Raw genomic sequence first — 20,950 nt, forward strand, 5'->3', positions numbered from 1 at the left:
GAAAATAGTAAAAATGATCAATTACAAGGCACAAGCCCAGATTGATACCCAGATATAATAAAATGCATGAATTATGCTTAAATGGAAGTGAGATTTAAAAAAATGCAGTTTGAATGGATTTCAATGGGCCTTTTTTGCTCTTAACAGCTTGAGCGTAACTCCTGCTTGTAAACAGGGTATTTTAGACTTAATGTAGGAGCTGAGCAAGATATAACAAGGTCAAGTCAAAATACACAACCTTGTCAAAAGTTATGCCATATACAGCCAAAATGATCAAGAACAGAGAATGAAAAGTGTGTAAAATGCACACAACCTCCCCTAAGGGTTCAAGTTTGCCCTAAAATCCTCCTTTTCCAGACTAAACTAATGTGTGTGCTGTTTAACACGAGCCTCAGAATAACCACCACTTTCATAAAAACTGCACAGGACAGCCTGTCATTACAGAGCAATACTGCACTACTCATCTCAGATCTGTTTTAACAAATTACATGTAATGTATTGATTTTGAAATGAAATGTTTTAACCATTAATAAAAATCCCGAGCTCTGCCAAGTACCTGTCTCCATCTCGCCCTCTCTCGCTCTCTCAGCATCAAACCAATCAATCATCGTGCTTTTTGTGGCTCTGCTGTCTCGTCCTAAAATCTTACACACACATGTTCGCATATACAAAGGCATGCACACACACACATTGCATGGTTTCTGCTGCGCCTTTGTGCTCCTTTAACCTTGAGGTCTGCGAGCGCCCAACTGTGATAATCTCTCAGACTGCCTTCATTACTGTTATAGGACACACAAACACACACAAGCACACACAAACGCAGAGACAAGCATCAAGGAAAAACACATAGAGGACCACACCTATGAGCAGGCACGCATTAAAGCCACCTTTTCCCTCACTATTGACTCAGATCAGCATTAGACTCATCAGATAGTCAGGGCAATGCTGTGTGTGTGTGAGGTGTGTGTGTTATTGGCTGTCCTCCCCCTAACTGGCTAGACGGACACAGCCTCCAGGAATGTCAAACCTCCAACCTGCATTCTGATGTGGGCACCAGCCGTCACTTGTACACCGTCGCCCACCATGAATTAGCGCGTGTGCGCATTGGTGTGTGTGCTTGTGTGTTTAAATCATCTTTTTGCACCGTTGTGTGAGTGACAGGCCCAGGGCGGTGCGGGGAGCAGACAGGTACAGAAACAAAGTGGAGAGATGAGGAGGAAAGTTTCCACAAAACATCATTAGCTGATCTTTGTGTGTTTCTGCATGTGTGTACCTGCTTGAGCCTGCCTTAGTTTGAGTGTGTGTTTGTGTTTCAAGGCCTAACGCACTGATCTATGAGTGATTATTATCGCCCGATTTTCACAAAAGTATCAAATTGGGAGATCTGCATTTATTCTTTTAGTCACCAATCTGCAGGTAGAAGAAGTGCCATGGGTGAAAAGAACTGTGATTATATAATTCAACTGCCAGGCATTAAATATCAAGCACATTAGCATGTAGTTATGCAGCACTGCAACTTTCAGCTGCTGCAGGTCAGTCATCCTCATCCACTCAAATCAGCCATGGTAAATCCCCTAAACTATGCAGCAAGTCCTGTTAGTTTAAAATGCCAATCCAACAGTGAAATCAGCAAAATAAAGCTAGCAGGCTAACTACATGAGGCTACAAGACATCATATTATTTGCACTTTTGAACAGGGTTAATATATCTGGTAATGCTTTATATAAACTACCCACCTCTGGCATTAATAAAAAATCACTGTGTGAGTAGGTTAATAGTAGTGCTTTCAATCAGCTGTCTTTTTAAATTGCGGTTAAAGGGATATTTCACTGTTTTTGAAGTTGGGTCGTATGAGGTACATAGCAGTAGTAGTGGCATTAGCCGCCACTGATTTCAGTGAGCATTGCTCCTTCAACCCTTAGGGTTTGTTTCAATGTAAGTTGAATTATTACAGTCTGGAATATGTCAATGATTAGCAGCATCATTGACTTTTATTCTTAATTTTTTGTGCAATGTCAAAAACTGACTCTCAAGCTGCTATGGGCAAAAAATGCACTCATACAGAAGCTATAAAAGTATTATACATTAATTTACTATTCTACTTTTATTGAGCTAATTACTTTCACCTACAACTGACCTTATCATTGATATAAAATATTCATTAACTTTCAAAAGATTTTAACCATTTGAATGCCAATTTTTGTCATGATTCCACCACATGTTTTGTTGAAAAACAGAAAAATAAATTATTCCCAATACACTACATGCAATGTTTTTTAAGTTTAATCATTACAGCCGAGGATATGTCAATGATTAGCAGCAACATTGATTTTTATGCATTATTATTTTTTATGTAATGCGAAAAACTCACTCTCAAGCTGCTAAGTGCCAAAAATGCACTTTTGAAACAGGAGCAATGAAAAATATATATACACATTTCATTTTACTTTCATTGAGCTAATTTGTTTTGCCTACAACTGACCTTATAATTAACACAAAATATTCATTAATTTTTAAAAAGATTTTTCAATTTCAATGCCTTTTTTTTTTTGCCACCATGTTTTTCGATGAAAAAAAAAGTAATTATCGTCAATATACTACATGCAAAGTACATTTCTTTGTGTTGAATTACAGCCTGGCATTTGTCAATAATTAGCAGCAACATTTATTTTTATGGATTATTATTTTCTGTCCAATGTCAAATACTGACTCTGAAGCTGCTTAGTGCAAAAAATGCAGTATTCATACAGTAGCTATAAAAATATTTTACATAATGTATTCTGCTTTCATTGAGCTATTTTTCACCTACAACTGACTTAACTATTTATAGCAAATATTCATAAATATTCATGTAGCATTTTTTCAAAACGCTACATGAAAAAATATTTTTTGTGTTGCATTTTTACAGCCTGGGATATGTCAGTGCTTAGCAGTATTATTGATTGTATGCATTATTATTTTTTTGCATGTTTTTCTCTATATACTAAATATGGTCAGAATGACGCCAACTGATGGAAAATAGCAATGATGACAAATTCCAAGGCAAAAGCCCAGATTGACACACAGATATAATAAAATGCATTTTTTATGCTGTAATGGAAGTGAGATTCAAATTGCAGTTTGAATGGGTTTCAATGGTGCATTTTGTGGTCTTAACATCTTGAGTGTAACTCTAGTTTGTTACAGTGTATTTTCGACTTATTGTAGGAGCTGAGCAAGATATAACAAGGTCAATGACGAAGAACAAAGAATGAAAATTGTTTTAAATTCAGCGGAGAAACTGTACCCATCTGTTACGCTGCATAGTTTAGCAACCAGTGAGCCCTTCTTATATTAAATGCAATAGCCTTCCTGTATAAATAGCAAAGGAAAAACACTATAGGGTCATCCCTAGTCTAAAATCTTTGTTTAAAAAAGGGAAAAAAATCGACAAATATTTGACTTTTCCTTCTGGCACGCAGCAGCAGGTGCAGTTATTTGATTCAGTGAGGATGAACTCCATGATGTGTGCGTGCTCATATGTGAGTGTCTGTCCTTTAAGTGCCGGTGACAGTGGCTTGGCATGCGATCTGCCCTGCCAGTCAGTCACCCTGCCGCTCTACCACCCTCTTTCATTTGCACTTCTCCTCGCCTTTCATCCCTCCGTTCCCTCTGCGACGCAACCTGTGGTTTTTCGGAGAAAGTTTTGAATGATTGATTCTTTCATCTTTACACCAGCGTGTATGTGTTCGTCCTGGCTCGTGTGTGTCAGTCTAAATCAATTGTCTTTGCCTCCGTCTGCTTTGCTAGTCTTTCAAAAGTAGGAACAAAAAACCTTGAATTTTTCTACAAGTCCCTGCTAACAATTCAGTTGTGAACAAAGAGCTGAATGAAACACTAGAAGTCTTTGTGAAAAGACGCAGAGATGTCATGACCTACAACTGGGAAGCAGCACCGAAAATAAGACAAAAAGGTACCATGCTTTTAGTAAAAACCCTTTTTTAAGCATTAAGAACTCTCTTAACTTCTCGATTTTTTGAAACTTTTGAAAGCACCATGCCTTTCAATCTTCTGACTTCTCCTTTGTATGTAAGCTTAAAACAAACATGACAGCCATGGCAATCAAATCAATTTAAAGTCAGAAGCTCTTGGGTCAAGGTAGTCACAGTTCATTCATGTCAATGGGGCAAACACTTCATCATCTAAACTAAAGAGAGCAAAAGCATGCCACAGCATGTGGCAATGCATGTGAAGTAGGTCAAACTGATAAATTGGTTTGTAATCTGAATTTTAACTTAACCTTTCCAGCTTGGGTGACCCTACCAGCAGACTGAAAGCTCCCTAAGGCCTGATGTCCCATAGGGGGCGAAAGGAGAGTAAGAAGGGTAGAACAGGCTTGGTTGTCACACTTTTTAGCATGAATTGCTCATCATCAAAACATCTTTTGAAAGTCATTCCTACATTCCTAACAAAGAGATAATTAACCATTAAAGACGATCTGACACATCGGGACACCAACCCAATCATGGGGATGACTGTCACACACTATGGGGCTGGTTGTCACAATTTTATTTTAATGGGAAAAAATCTTACAAAGACCTTTCCAGCTTGGGTGACCCTCCCAGAAGACTGAAAGCTCACTGAAGCCTGATGTCCCATAGGGGGCGAAAGGAGAATAAGAAGGGTAGAACAGGCTTGATTGTCACACTTTTTAGCATGAATTGCTCATCATCAAAACATCTTTTGAAAGTCATTCCTACATTCCTAACAAAGAGATAATTAATGATTAAAGACGATCCGACACATTGGGACACCAACCCAATCATGGGGATGACTGTCACACACTATGGGGTCGGTTGTCACAATTTTATTTTAATGGGAAAAAAACTTACAAAGACCTTTCCAGCTTGGGTGACCCTACCAGAAGACTGAAAGCTCACTGAAGCCTGATGTCCCATAGGGGGCGAAAGGAGAGTAAGAAGGGTAGAACAGGCTTGATTGTCACACTTTTTAGCATGAATTGCTCATCATCAAAACATCTTTTGAAAGTCATTCCTACATTCCTAACAAAGAGGTAATTAACAATCAAAGACACTCTGACACATTGTGACAACCAACCCCATCATGGGAATGGTTGTCACACACTATGGGGTTGGTCGTCACAATTTTATTTTAATAGGAAAAAATCATAAAAAGAAGTTTAAAAGGCAGAACTAAATTTGGAACGTTAATCATGTATCATAATACGATGAGCAAGGAACATGAACATGAACATCTTTGGGCAAGCCTATAGGCCTGTAGCAACAAAAAGTACAAAACAAATAGGCCTAAAAAAAGTAGCCTACACCGTTCACAATCATATGTGACAACCAACCCCAAAGATATTGTGATGACCAATCCCAACTTGAATTTCTTGTCACTATCTTGCAATGCAAAAGCACTTCTTTTCCTCTAATTTCAAAGTCACAGTCGGAGTAAAGTCATGGGAGTCTTGCTAAAGTCACAGCTTGCTCCCATTGTCTCAGTCGTTGGGTGTAAGATGGTCATAAGACTCCATTTTAGCAGTTTTAAGGTGGTCTTCTTCCATCCTGGGGTTACGATAATATCAAAATAGTTTGATATTATCTCAAGTGTTGAGCCTGGTCATATGCAAATTGTGTTTCTCAGTGACGCGACTGTCGTCCACGACCAATGGGGGCCGGCGTTGAGCATAACCACATTAATTCACCTCACATTCCAAAATATGAACATGAGCGTAGAAAAAGTGAAAAGTAAAAAGTAAAAGTAAAGTAAAAGTAAAAGTCCAAGCAGTTTTTTTTTCTGTTGTGAGATGACTTGCATTTTCATAAGGTATTTTTATTCTGAAGTGTTGCCGGGATAGTTCTTCAGTTGTAGCAGTAACATGCAAAGTTGCTTCGCCATTAAACTTTCTTTTCATTTCTACTGGATGTAAAGGATTTGAAAACATCAGATTATGTGAGATCCATCTCCTTCTACATCTTCTTCCCTGCTCAGAAATTGTTGTTGTGAATTTCCACCAGACGCATGATGGGAAATAATCTCAAAAGGATTCTAGTCTTTGCAAAATCTTAGGCTGAGACTAAAACTCAATGGCTTGCCGACATATTGTCTCTAGAAGTTAGAGGGTCTCAGATGTCAGTCTATTTAGAGTCTTTTAGGAATTTTAGCGAAGTCCTCTGGTGTAAGGCCGGCATAAGAAAAATTCTTTTATTGGCCAACACACCAGTACGCTCCCTAAAGACAGAATTATGATCATTTTCAGAAGGCATGCTTCTATTAGTGTAAAAAAGATGATAAAAAATTGTATTCTTAAGTTGTCATTACCTTTAATTAAGCAGTTGCAAACTGTCAAAAGCAGGTACAACAATGTGTACCCACCTTCTTCTAATATCGTCTTTTCTAGCTCAGAAAAACCAAGCTGGGGATGGTTAAAATGTTTTCCTAAAGGCTTCTTCAGCTTCTTCTAAATAGACTCTGACCCCAGACTAGAGGCCGAGGCTGCGCCATTGAATGCCAGTTCTCAGAAATGGCATCCAATTGTTGATTCTATCACGGTAACGTGTGTAGATCCTTGGCGGTTATTATCCTGTCCAATCCTTGAAACCTGGCAAAAATGTGAAATTATGAGCAATAAATATCAACCATTTACTTGGACTGAGATGTTCATTCAACTTCTTTAGAATCTCAATCAATTTAGGAGGAAAACACGCCTGTGCACAATTCACGGTGAGATAAAAAGGAGTTCACATAATGAGAAATAATTGGAAAAAAAAAAAAGACATAAAAGACAAGGTAACGACCTAGACGGTTACAATTGGAGAATCAGCAGGAAGAACTGATTGGACTTTCTTCTGACTTTGGTCTAAAAAGATTTAAATTACATTTTTTGTATCCCAAGTTTAGTTTAGAAAGGTTGTTATCCTTCATATAGTGGAAAACAAATATTCAAATTAGAACTTTCTCACAGACAAAAATCTTCCAGGGTAAGTTTCACCACGGCTTTTTAAAACGGTATGAATGAATCTAAGCACAAACAAAAACATGTAAAAATCGAATGATGGGCAAACCGAGCCCGCTCAGTGTACATGTATTTAGACACAAAACGCCAATCTTTTTCTCAATGCCCTGACAGCATCCTTGGAGAGATTTAATTTTCCCTCAAGTGCCTGCTTCCCATCTCTTAGAAAAGTATGTTGTCGCTTCTCCACAAGGTTCCTCCACTCGGAGGATGCGTCTCTCTTCAGTCGGAGTTCAAGTGTCTAATCTTCTGTGTCTCAAGGTCAGCGTTTGTATGCACTCTTAAGGGTCTTGATTCAAGCAAACGAGAGAAGAAAATTAATCGGAGGCAATGTATAAAAGTGTTGAGGTTATGTGTGTGGGTGTGTGGTCATGTGTGTGCCAGCGTGAATACAAAATTATTAACCGCGTGAGTGTTTGTGTGGCAGACTGGAGTCGGTGGAGGCAGAGCTCAGCTGCTCAGGTCCCGGGCCTGATGGGATTGAGCGAGGGATGAAAGAGAAAGATAAAAGACGGGGGAGAGAAAAGGTGAAAGAGGGAGAGCGATCGCTGTGCAGAGCAGAGACATTGTTCTCTTGATCACAGTCAGAGGGTTGTGTATGTTTATATCTCAACATGTCCAGACTCTAATATACGCTGATGTTGGGTCAGAGTAATCATTTTGCCTTTAATGATATCATTATCACATGTCCATATAAGGACTTCCGTAGACCTATGACTCCTCCTGTGCTTTATGGAGTCACTAAAAGTGCTTTTTAGTGCCTTTATTTAGTCAGACATTTACATATTTGATGATTTGAAGTTCAATCATAGAGTTTTGAAGAAGTACATTGGTGATGAGGAATTTTTGGGTTTGCCAACAATATTTGAGGCACACAACATTTTCAAATAATATCACAAATTTTAAGAGGCATCTGGCTGCAGACCTCTATGGTGGGGCCTTTTGAGCTCATCTGTTGTAGACCTCTACAATACACTGTAAAAAAAGATACACCATAACTACTCAATAAAATTGAGGCAACAGATTGCACGCAATATGTTTATGTAGATCTCAATACATTTTTTGTGTTGACTGAACTTAATGTTTTTAAGTAATCTCAGATGAATAATACAGGTAAGTTTAACTTAATAATTTTGTGTAGAAGGTGCTAAATTTTCTCAAGAAAAGCCAACTAAACCTAGGTTAACCAGACTCTAATGAATGGAGTTGAATTAACTCAATTTTATCAATTTTAGCAGTAGCACAAAAGAAATTTGCCTCGGTTCCACATATGTTTTTTAAGTTGACTCAACTTATTATTTTTAAGTAATTCCAAATTAATTTACCTGTAGTTTTACCTCAACAAATTAGAGGTATATTTATCATCATAGGTATCTGCTTACCTTACGATGTCAAATAGCACTCACTTACAAAAGCTTTTTATGTCATCATTTCATCTAAAGGGGATCAACCTGCACAATCATTTGCAGCAGTGACTGCTGGTAAACCACTGAGTCAATAGCTTAAGTTTCATCTAAATCAATTTGCCATCTAACAGGTATTGACATTTACAACAATAACATTGCCCCCTATAGGCGGGACCTCTTTAACTGAGACAGCAACTTCACTCATGGTGCATTCTATTTAATTATTTCATCTAACCTTTATTTAACCAGAAGAAAACCTCATTGAGATTAAAAATCTCTTTTTCAAGAGTGTCCTGGCCACAACAGCAGCAGCAAACTGCATGCATAGAGGTTTAGTGCCCAAAGGCATTCTGGGAAAACTGCAGATTTGTCATAACTCAAATAATTTGAGTAATAGCCAAGTGCTGACTACGTCTTGATATCTATGGCTATAACCTTATAAAAACAGCTATATGTGTTCAAAAAATACTTAGAACGTAAACTCATTTAACTTACTGACACAAGCTTCACCACCAAAAACAGTAAATCCCAAACAGGTGGGTAATTGCAGGGCTGAAAATGTCCTTGGAAAAGTGTAAATCCTAACCAGAAAAGGACAAAATGGCGGTTTCTCCCTGCACATGCTCAGATAGGGCAGTATGTGGTCCTCATTTGAACACAATTTTTTTATGTTCCTGGTACACATTAAAATCAACAAGCCTGAACACGTTTTTAAGATTACTTTTACATAATTAAAATCACTTTAGTTTAAGTTTTTACGTTATTTTAACACATTTCAAACCAACTTATTTGAACAAAGTTTTATTATGTTACTTTCACACAATTAGAATCAATTCATTTGAAATGGAGACAGCACATTTTGAAATTAGTCAAAAAATATAAGAAGGATTGAATTACACATTTAAATCAGTGAAACAAACTTAATAATTATACGTTACAAATACTAAGGGTCAAAATCTGTTTTTTCAGTGTAGGCCGACCTCGACTGTGGGGAAGGAAGTGACATACTAACCCTTGTTGGGCTTCCTCAGTTCCCGGTGTGTTATTTCTAATTTTAACCCCACTCTCTCCTACCCGTACCGTAGAGTTCAGGTACCTTACCCTAACCCTCTTTCGGGTTTTCCTTAGTTTGTGGTGTTGTTTTCAATTCTATCCTCCTCCCCTTACCCTTGCCTTTAGGGTTCATGTGTCTAACTCCAATCCTTTTTTGGCTTCCTCAGATTGTGGTGTGTTATTTTCAATTATAACCACCTTCCTCTTACACTAACCCTAATCTTTAGGGACTGGGTGCCTAACCCTAACCCTCTTCAGGTTATCCTCAATTCATAGTGTGTTTTTAAAAATTGTGTACCCTCTCTCTTACCCTAACCTTTAGGGTTCAGATGCCTAACCCTAACTCTTTGGACTTCCTCAATTTTAGTGTATTATTTCCAGAGGTGTCAAAAGTATTCACATTCATTACTCAGGTAGAAGTTTAGGTACTAGGGTTTAAAAAGACTTCTGTAGAAGCTGAAGTATCAACTCAAGCTTTTTACTCAAGTAAAAGTGTAAAAGTACTGGTTTCAAAACTACTTAAAGTATAAAAATGAAAAGTAATTTAAGAGGAAACAAATTCCATTAAGGACAAAAGCTTAGGCCGTGCCACAGGGGCCGGAATAAAAAAGAAGAAGTAAAAAGTCGGCTGAAAAATAATTACTCCAGTAAAGTATAGATACCCAAAATTTCTACTTAAGTAAGGTAACGAAGTATATGTACTTAGTTACTGGACACCTCTGATTATTTCTAGTTTTATCCATCTCTCGCTGAACCTTACCCTTAGGGTTCAGTTGCCTAACCCTAACCTTCTTTTGGGGTTTCCTCAGTTTGTGGTGTGTTATTTTTAATTCCGTCCCCATCCCCTAACCCTAACCTCTAGGGTTCAGGTGCCTAACCCTAACCCTCTTTTCCTAAGGTATAGGATAATGTATCAAAATATCTAAAAATTAGACAATCTCATAAACAACTACATTTTTTCTGTGGCATCTTCCGCCTTTCTTGCGTAATTGGATTATTTGGTCTAAAAATGACTGTTCATGGTACAAAAATGGTTGGGTTGGCTACAGCAGATTGCTTGAGTAACAACTGTGAATAAGGCTGGTATGGCTAAAATCCAGGCTGCAGAAATGTACATTTTAGCCTGTATTTATGTAATTTCGTTGTTTCCCAAACGGTGGAGAGAGGCATGTCTAGTCATGCCCTATGAATTTTAAACAACCACGCATCATACCACAACAAAAGATGGGATTTTGCATGAATATGTAGATAGTGTGCCTTGAGCAAACAACACTGATGTAGATTATAGTGATTTTGTGATGCCTGAGCATCCGTACCTTTAACCTAGGGTTAGGGTTTGGAGTTTTTCTAAACTCTGTTGATGATTTTAGAAGGCCAAGTGTCACTGATAATGGTACAAATATATCCTAGTTGAGTATGATTGAATATGGCATTAATGTAAAGTGTTTAGAAACAGGAATTAAAAATTCTTCTTGTTGCCAAATGCATGTAAATAAAGCTTTGCATTACAGAACAATAGTTCCCAAGTGGTTAGAATGAAAGAGGTATAGTTCCTTTGAAGGCACCATAAAAAGATCTCCTGCATTTTACTGGAAATCAAATATGATAACGCTTCCTATATGTTAGTTCTTCCCGTATTATCTAGATCTTTAATTTTGAATGCTTACCAATGTTTCGAAGAGGTGATTGACTTTTCTGTAAAACGGTCTGGCTGTAGCTGAAGCCTGATGGGAGTTCAGCCCCACTTATTGTTGAAGCTCATCCGTATAAATCCTTAATCACAAGGAAAATTAAATAGATAGAGAGCTGACTTTGGAAGAGAACAGGAGGGGAACGTTTCCATCCCTCCCTCCCTCCCTCCTCCACTTTTCATCCTCTGTTCCCTCACATGTATTATTCACCCTGTTTGGCAGCCAAGTCCACACCTAAATCATCCCCAAAACCTGCTCTACCTCCCTCCTTTTCATCCATTAATTTTTCCTCCCTCTCCACCAACAGTTGAAGTCTCTTCTTCAGACTTTGTTGAATTTTAAGAGGTTTGAAGTGGCAAGTGCACTTGTATTTGCAGCATCTTTGCCTTGGCAGAAGGAGAGTGAGCCAGTGTTTAGTTTACTTATTCAGAATACTGACAAGAAAACAAGATGACCCTGATTAAAGACAAACTTCTCCGCAACAATGGCTGTTTTCAACAGGTCTTATTCAGAAGAAAAGACCACTTTAGACTTCTTCTGTTAGGAAACTTTCCCTCATTTACTTATTTAAAGACAGTGCTAGATGGTTCTTAAAGTTCATTTCAAAGTAAAAACATACTTTTCTTCAAGCAGAATGGAAAAAAACCTTTCCTAAATAGCTGTAAAATATGTATATAAAAAGCTTATCTTAGACCTTTACAACAGTGGAAAAGACATTTTATTAATTTCTACACTCAATCACAGCATGGGACTCATTGATGTTCATGATTTTGAGATTTTAAAAAGTCAAAATGAAGTTTAAGGGCTAAAAATTTGACATAAAAAGTCACACTTTTCCTTTCAAAAGGTCAAAACATGAAAGTAAAAGTCAAAATTACATTTTTAGATAGCAAATATATGAAACAGAAGGTCAAAATCAGGAGTTCAAAACGTCAAAATATGGGTTCAGAATTAACTTGTGAGTTTAAAAGAGTGAAAATATGAGATTAAAAGTCAAAGTTAGAAGTTTAAAGGTCAACATATGAGATAAAAGTGAAAATCACGAGTTTAAAAGTTCAAAATATGAGATAAAGACTAAATTTCGTGTTTACATATCAAAATATGTGATAAAAGTTAAAATAGTAAGTCTAGTAGGTCAAAATATGGGATTAAAAGCCAAGTTTTAGAGTTTAACAGGTCAAAATATGACTTTGATTTTAAAAAGAGAGTCTAAATGGTTAAAATTTGGGGTTTAGAGTCAAAGTGAGGAATTTTAAAGTTCAAAACACATGGGATGAGATAAGAAATTATAAGTTTGAAAGGTCAAAATATGATCCATAATTTAAAATCAGGAATTTGAAAATGTCAACATTTGAGATCAAAGACTAACTCATGAGTTTAAAAGGTCGAAGTATCAGAAAAAAGTTGAAATCATGAGTCCAAAAGGTCAGGATATGGGACTAAAAGCCAAACTTAAGAGTTTATAAAGGTCAAAATGGGAGTTTAAGTTTTAAATTTCCAATCCTGTTGGTTCAAATATGGGATTTAAAGTCAAAGTTAATGGTTGAATAGGTAAAAATCAGAGATAAAATACAAAATCATGAGTTTAAAAGGTCAAAGTATGAGAAAAAAGTAGAAATCTGGAGTCTAATGGGTCAAAATATGGGATATAAAGCCAAAGTTTAGAGTTTAACAGATCAAATATGACTTTGATTTTAAATAGAGAGTCTAAATGGTTAAAATTTGGGGTTAAGTGTCAAAGTGAGGAGTTTTAAAGTTTAAAACATAAGATAAAAGTGGAAACCATTAGTTTCAAAGGTCAAATTGTGGGATAAAATTAGAGATTTTGAGTCTAGAGGGGACAAAATATAATCGAAAATGTAAAATCATGAATTTCAAATGTCCTAGTTTGAGATAAAAGTCCGAATCACAGGTTTAAAAGGACAAAATATGAGATAAAAGTTTAAATCATGATCTAATCCCTCAAAATATGGGATTAAAAGTCAAATTAAAGAGTTTAAAAGATCAAAATATGAGTTAACATTCAAAATCATGATATTAAAAGTTCAAAATTTGAGATAAATGACTAAGTTAGGTGTTTTATGGTCAAAATGTGAGATAGAAGTTGAAACTCTGAGTCTAATAGGTCAAAATATGGGATTTAAAGCCAAAGTTGAGAGTTTAAAGGTCAAAATGTGAGTTTGAATATTAACTGCCAGTCTAAATGGTTAAAATATGGGATTTAAGGTCAAAGTTAGTGGTTGAAAAGGTCAAAACCAAAGATAAAATACAAAATCATGAGTTTATAAGGTGAAAATATGACTTAAGATTGAAATTTGTGAGTGGAAAAGGTCAAAATATGAGAAAAAGTCATAACTATGAATTGAAAAGGTCAAAATATGAAATAAAAAGTCAAAATCATAATTTTAAGTCATAATTGTGAGATGCAAAATAAAAAAATATGAAAACACATTAATTACTTCTTCCACATTCCTGACTTTTTAGCTAATTGTTTGTATTCTTTAGTTTCACAAAATTAAATCAAAGGTTAAGTTTACATTTTTAAACTGGAGGAACTCAGTTTCTGAGGTTCACCTATTTAGTTGTTGCAAATTAAAAACCTCCTGTGATGTTATCCGTTACAAATGTTCTGGCACGTCAAAGTGACACACAAACATTCCCAATCAGAGGATTTCCCACATGTGCCGACTCCAGATGGCCTCAAAGAGACGTCGGGTGATGCCAACATCACACACGGGCATTTAACCGACGCACACATACAAAGCAATGACCCCACCCCTGAGACCCCTCTAACCAGGTTTCACACCGCGATCAAAAACAAAGTGTGGAAAAAAAAAAGGAGGTGAAATCAAAACGGATGGAGGTGAAGCCTCATCAAGAGGGAGGGACGGAAAACCACCTAATAATAAGAGGATCTTTGTGAGGGTATCAAAGCACGCGGTGAGACTATGCATAGAATAAACAGAAAAGAATACGTTTATTTATCACTTATCTACGGCTGTATAACCAGCCTGTACCTAGGAACATGCTACATCTTTGGAAGAGTAAAGTATCTATTAAATAAAAAGCACATTTGCAGGGTTAGGAAAATTCACAGAGTAGTAAAAAGCCCTCATTGGCTGAGTTCCACATGTCTGCTTCAGTTTCAGGGTCCTACCTTTGTGTCACTCTGTCATGTCTCTGTGGGACTCTTGAATAAAACACAAGCATCATTTATATTAGTAGCAACACCTGTGCTTCTCCTGGTATCAAAGGTAAAGATGGCTGCCTTTAGAAAAACCTCAACCACCACCTCTTCAGGCAATAGTGAAGGCTACAGCATGCAAGGTGTTGTATAAGGGTATTGCTAAAATCTCAACAGTGTAGGACCGGCATTAAAAAATCTTAATCCTGTTCTTTAATAAGACATAATGTCTTTCCTATCCTTGGTAGACTTACCTTGAGCTACCTGAGTGACATGATGGGTTCTGCTTCTGTAGATTATTGACTTTATTTATCAACACTTTACACTTTGACCCCTTAAAGCCACGTTCTACCATTTTTTGTAAAGAAGGCAAATAACGCAACAGACTCAGAGTGCAAGGTTCAAGTGTGTGACATTTTTCTGATGTTAAATCTGAAAGGAAAAAAAAAAACATATTAAAAAATAACTGACTAAGTGAGTAAAGACCTTAACTGGTTTGACTGTAAGGCCTGTCCTCAGAATTCGAATGGGCCGTCCAGTTGCCTGTCTTTTCCTCTTGTTGCCGTTTTTTACCACATTTTTGTCCCTTTTAAACAATTTTTGCCAATATCAGCCCCTTTTTGTCACCTTAATCCATTGCTGACATTTCCTTTTGCAACTTTTAAACAATTTGTGCTTCTTTTTGTCACTTTGTCACTTGTTGCCTATTCTTACCGAATTTTTGCCACTTACTTTTGCAACATTTAACCAATCTTTACCTCTTATTTGCCTTACTTTGCCTCTAATTGCCCATTCTTACCACATTTTTTCCACTTTGAACCAATTTTTGCCAACTTAAACTAATTTTTGCCATGACTTTTTGTCACCTTTATCTATTTTTGCCATGAATTTTTGCACCCTTTAACCAATACTTTGCCACTCATTGCCCATTTTTACCACATTTTTGCCACTTTTTTTCCACATTTATCATTTTTTCCACTTCTTTTTGCACATTTTAGACAATTTTTGCTGTTGTCGTCTTACTTTGTTGCTCATTGCCTGTTTTTACCACATTTTTGCCACTTTTAACCCATTTTTACCAATTTTGGTCAATTCTTGCCTAAACTTTTTGCAACCTCAATCCATTTTGTCACTTTTATTTGCAACTTTAAACCACTTTTTTGCTTTTTGCCCTACTTTGCTGCTCATTCCCAATTTTTACCACATTTTGCCACATTTAAACCATTTTAGACACTTGTGACCCTGTTTTACCACCTTAATCCATTTTCCTAAATCTTCACGCACCTTTTCACCAATTTTGCTGCTTTTTGCCCTTCTTCGCAGCTAATTGCCCATTCTTACCACATTTTGGCCACTTTTAAACCATTTTAACCTCTTGTGACCTCATAACCTTTTAGCACCTTGATCAATTTTTGCCACTTTTTTCACCTTTTAATCAATTTTTGCCTCTTTTTGCCTTACTTTGCCTCTAAACATGCATTGTAACCATATTTTTTGCCAATTTTGGCCCCTTTTGCCACAACTTTTTGCAACCTCAATTCATTTTTGCCACTTCTTTTTGCAATTTTTGTAGCTTTCTTGTCTTACTATGCCACTCGTCCCCATGTTTGCCACTTTCAAACCATTTTGGTGACTTGTTACCCTGTTTTAGCACAACTTTTTACTACCTTAATCCCTTTGTGCCACTTTTATTTGCGACTTTAAACCAATTTTGCTGCTTTTGCCTAACTTTTCTGCTACTTGCCCATTCTTACCACATTTTTGCCACTTTTAAACCTTTTTAGCCACTTGTGACCCTATTTTACCATGACTTTTAACCACCTTGATTCTATTTTGCCACTTGTTTTTTCACCTTTTAACCAATTTTTGCCTTTTGCCTTAATTTGTCGCTAATTGCCCATTCATACCACATTTTTGCCACCTTTGGCCCCTTTGGGCCCCATTATTTGCCACCTAAATCTATTTTTCCCACTTCTTTTTGCCACTTTCACCAATATTTACACTTTTTTTGCCTTACTATGCCCCAATTTTAACCAAATTTTTGCCATTTTGAACCAATTTTCACCACTTCTGGCCCCCATCTTTTTGCCAGTGTAATCCATTTTTGCCACTTCTTTGTGCCACTTTTTGCCTATTTTTTCACTTTTCACCCATTTTCTTTTAACAAATATGCAGTTCTTTTCCATTAGCGTCAGTTTCTTTTTCTTTATTTTCTGGCATCCCAACATTTGTGCACATCATGGCCTAGCTATGAAGTCTGACATTAATTTCCAGATCTTTTAGTTCTTTTAAAAGGAAATCCTGTTTTAAAAAAAAGGGGTTTACAACAACAACAACTACAAAAAAGGCTTTTTTGCACTATAGCATAAATAAATAAACTTAAGAAATTACTTTACAATGGACCATGAGTTTGCAGACCTAAATGAGCCCCAAGTTTGGCTGGGCCAAAGAGGATTTACATCATTATTTACATTTTATTTCATTTCAAACAAGATATTTTCATAATCAAAGACACCAAAGAAAATATAAATGGTGTTATTATTTGGCTAGATGATGGTGGATGACTACTCTAGCCCAAACTACCGAACATTCCAACCCCAGCCTGAACCCAAGAAGCTTTTACCATATCTCATCTTCTCTTGATTGTGGTTCTGAAGAGAGCATCTTGAAGATATGTTGTCCCTTGCAGGACCCCGTAGCAGAATGAGTTCTCTTTGCAGGAGTGCTCTGACCTTTCTGAGCTGGTAAAGCAGAGCAAACATTAAATGACAGAGCTAATTGTTTCACCCTAGAGTCCATTCTGTGTCTCATTCCTCTTTTACTTCCACTGCTCCCTTCCATCATTTCTTCTAATTTCTCTCAATTACCGTCTCCTTGTGCTCCCTCTCTTACCGACGAGTGTGTGTGGATTTGTGTGTGTGTGGCTGACCTTCCTGAACTGTACGGCCATTTATGGAGATTAGATAAAGTTGCCTCTTGCGTGACTCATTGGCGTGCATTAACGGAGAACAACAACACACACACACGGATACCATCTTAAATCGAGGATATAGGAGCAAATTAAAGGTAAAAGCGCTCTTGGTTTTCTTCTTTTGTGAGACATCATCTGCTTTTACAAAAAAGCCTCGTTCAGTGTCCTTTTCCCGCTCTCTAATGGATTTTTGATTTTTCCAGAGCATGCAACACAATTAGCTCGTCTTCCTTTTTTATTAATGACACATTTACTCTTTTCTTTCCCCTCGCTGTTGTTTATTCTTGCGCTAAATTGGAGAGCGAAGAGGTCTTAAAAGTGCATGCCACGTGTGCAGACGTGTGACAGGATGGGTAATTTGAATATGCTTAGGCTTCATTATTGTTGTTTTCTATTTTTGTAAAACCAATAAACTTAACAGCGTTTCTATTAAATCAAAACAGGTATAATTAAATAGAAAAGAAAACAATGCCTTAAAAATCTGCAGTCTGGACACTTTAGTTTTACCATTTACAGGTTTAGCACAAGAGGAGGTTAGTGTAAACTAGAGCCAATTGTCCTTTTATTGCTTTGTTACATGCATAAACACCATCTATCTCATCATCATCTACTGCACATGCTCCATTATGAGTTTAATATTATTTTACAGATGTGCATCCATGCTAAGGAAATGGCACTTTTGGAGTTAAAGTGGAGAACAATGGCGGAGAAACGAACCGGTTCAGCAATATTATAAAGAAATTGCCTTTAGCAGGGGAGCGGTTGGGATACACAGCTTGACAACAGTTTTTTTACCCTAATGCAGTGGTTTTCAAACTTTTTCCACCCAAGGCACACCTAAGGTTAAGCCAAAATCTCAAGGCACACTATATTAAATCGATACAAAATAGACTTTTTAAATAATGTTACAGTCAAGGTGGCCTATTAGGGGAGAAAGGGGAGAGCTTTCTGGGGCCCAGCCAACTGGGGGCTCATGGAGATGGCAAAAGTTGGCAAAAGGTGGCAAAAATAAGTTAAAGATGATGAAAAAACATGGCAAAATTGGGCAAAAAGTGGTTGAACAAAGTCAGAAATGGGCAAAAATTGGTAAAAAGTGGCCAACCAATGGGTTGAAATTGGCCAAAACTTATTAAAAGTGTCAAAATAGTGGCAAAAATGGGTTATAATTGGCCTAAAAGGATTAACCGTGTAAGAAGGTGGTAAAAATGGGATAAAAGTGATAAGAAAAAAGGGCAGAAGTTGGGAAAAAAAAGTGGTCATAGACAAAAGTGGGCAAAAGTGGCAAAAAGGTGGCAAAATAGATCACAAGTGGCAGAAAAGTGGTTAAAAGGGGTTAAAAGTGATGGGAGAAAATGGCAAAAAAAGGGCCAAACAATAGGCAAATTGTGCAAAAAGTGGCAAAAATGTAGCAAAAATGGGTTAAATGTGGCAAAAAGTTCCCAAAAAGTTGCAAAAATGGGTCAAAAGTAGTAATAAAAAGTGGCAAAAAAAGCACAAAATAATAACTTTAACACCAATTCAACCCAGTAATGGCTTGCCATGCTTTTCTACTCTTAATGAGGCAACTGTTAGCCGGGATGCTAGCACCACTGCTACTGATCCAGCACACATACACTGATATCATCATTAAATCCCAACTGGGGAGGTCTCATTCTCTGGGGTTTTTACAGGGGTCCAGCCAGATCTGTGGGCAGGCCTGGTTACAGTCCTTGCCATAAAGTTGTAGTAATAACGTATGGTACAAATAACCACGGCACACCTAGACTTGCCTTAAGGCACACATTTGAGAATCACTGCTCTAATGAACTGTGTTTGTCCAATGCTGACTGGCTGTCAGACCAGTCTGCAGTTAAATGCCTCTCTGAGGTCGCCTGTGAAAGTGTAAGTAAAGTGGTGGGTAAAAGGCAATCTCAAGTCCATGAGTAGTGCCAAATTTTTAATGGACTTAGTGCATAAGTATATTTTTTAACCGATACCGTTAATTTCCTACTCCTGATGGTCGATAACTAAGGGTGAAATGGTTCACAAAGGTCACAGTTTGGTTCAAACCCTAGCTAACAGTGCAGCTTATACTTTGTGAATTTAGTAAACCTGACATGCCAGATAAACTGTTTTATATATCTACTGCATATTTCACATTTATCTGGGAAGGCTCCCATAGAAAGCGTTTGGAAAGGGCAGGACTCATCAATTCATGTCGGGCCAATCAGAGCAACAAGAAAAATGACGTTCCACACATACGCCACTCTTTAGCTTACAGGCTCCGTTTCCGTAAATCATTAATGGCTTTGTTAATCTTCTCTTTCAAGACGAGCTTTCAGTGTGGCCATTTTCTCTCTTTCTAAAAAGAGCTAGCTTCAATATAGCGGCTGCCACGGCAGCAGCCATTGGATACACTGGCAAACTCATGCCAGTAGAAGGGTGAAAACATCTTTTCTGCTGTGAAAAGCTTTCAGTGTTGCTCTCTGCCATTGCTTAAATAAATAATTATTGTCCAGTTAACTGCCGCTGTGGCTAAGTCTGAGCTAATCACCCCATTAGCAGCTATTGTATGTAACCACTCACATAAAAACGAATCCCTTCCCCCATAACTCTCACAAACTCATGCCAAAGCAGGTCGGCAGAAAAGCCAAAAACATCTTTCATGCCATGAAAAGCTTTTGGTGTCATTTTTATTCCTTATTTCATACAGAATTGTGGTCCAGCTCTAGTAAAACTGACACCATGCTAAGGCTACTACCAGGGTTATCACCATATCGGAGGCCGCCATTGCAAACAGCAAGTAGAACTAAACCCCACCCATAGCTACTACCTCGTTCTCCTCAAATGATGCTGATGGGTCCGAACAGTGTTTGCTTCGCAACAAACAGTGTGGATTGGAGCTTTTCAAGATGACTTTGCCTGAGGACAGAGATGGAGTCTGGCAAATCCATCTGCTTTGAAAGGGTTACTCTTGTGTGGGAGTCAACAAATGCCCTAATTCTGGATGGATTGTTTTGGTTGATATTTTATTATCGGAATTATACGATTATATAATTAATCCATAAACGCATCCATCTATTATCACAATGTTAATCTCGTTCAGGGTCGCGGGGGGGCTAGAGTCTATCCCAGCTATCATGGAGTGAGAGGCAAGGACTGGTCGCAAGTCAATCACACAACACAACCAGTCATGCTAACACAATTATGGGCAATTTAGAGTCACAATTAACCTATTGTGCTAGCTTTCTTATAGCTCTAACAATGAATCTGTAGAGACATAATGAAGTCTGTTACTTATAAAAACCCCATTTGTATATACTGAGGCTCTCCGGTCGGGATTTGCTCAGGTTTGAAGAAAAGTTAAACTAGAAACTAGCTGAAAGTGGATGCTCTGCTTGTTTTCACACACCTGCTGACAGCATAAAGAAAAACTTCAGCTGCTTCACCTTCCATCTCCTCCTCAATGTTTCAAGTCTTCCCTCCTCCCACTTGGCTCTTCCTCAAACGCTTCACTTGGCCTTCACGTTTAAGAGTTCATCTTCAAAACACTGGCTAATAACTCATCCTCCCTACCAACAAACACTCGTACCTTTTAACAGCAGGTGCAGCCCTGTCTCAGGAAGAGCTCTGCGACTGCTGAGAAAC

The sequence above is a fragment of the Cheilinus undulatus genome, linkage group 24 (assembly GCF_018320785.1).
Source record: "Cheilinus undulatus linkage group 24, ASM1832078v1, whole genome shotgun sequence".
Classification (NCBI taxonomy): Eukaryota; Metazoa; Chordata; class Actinopteri; order Labriformes; family Labridae; genus Cheilinus; species Cheilinus undulatus.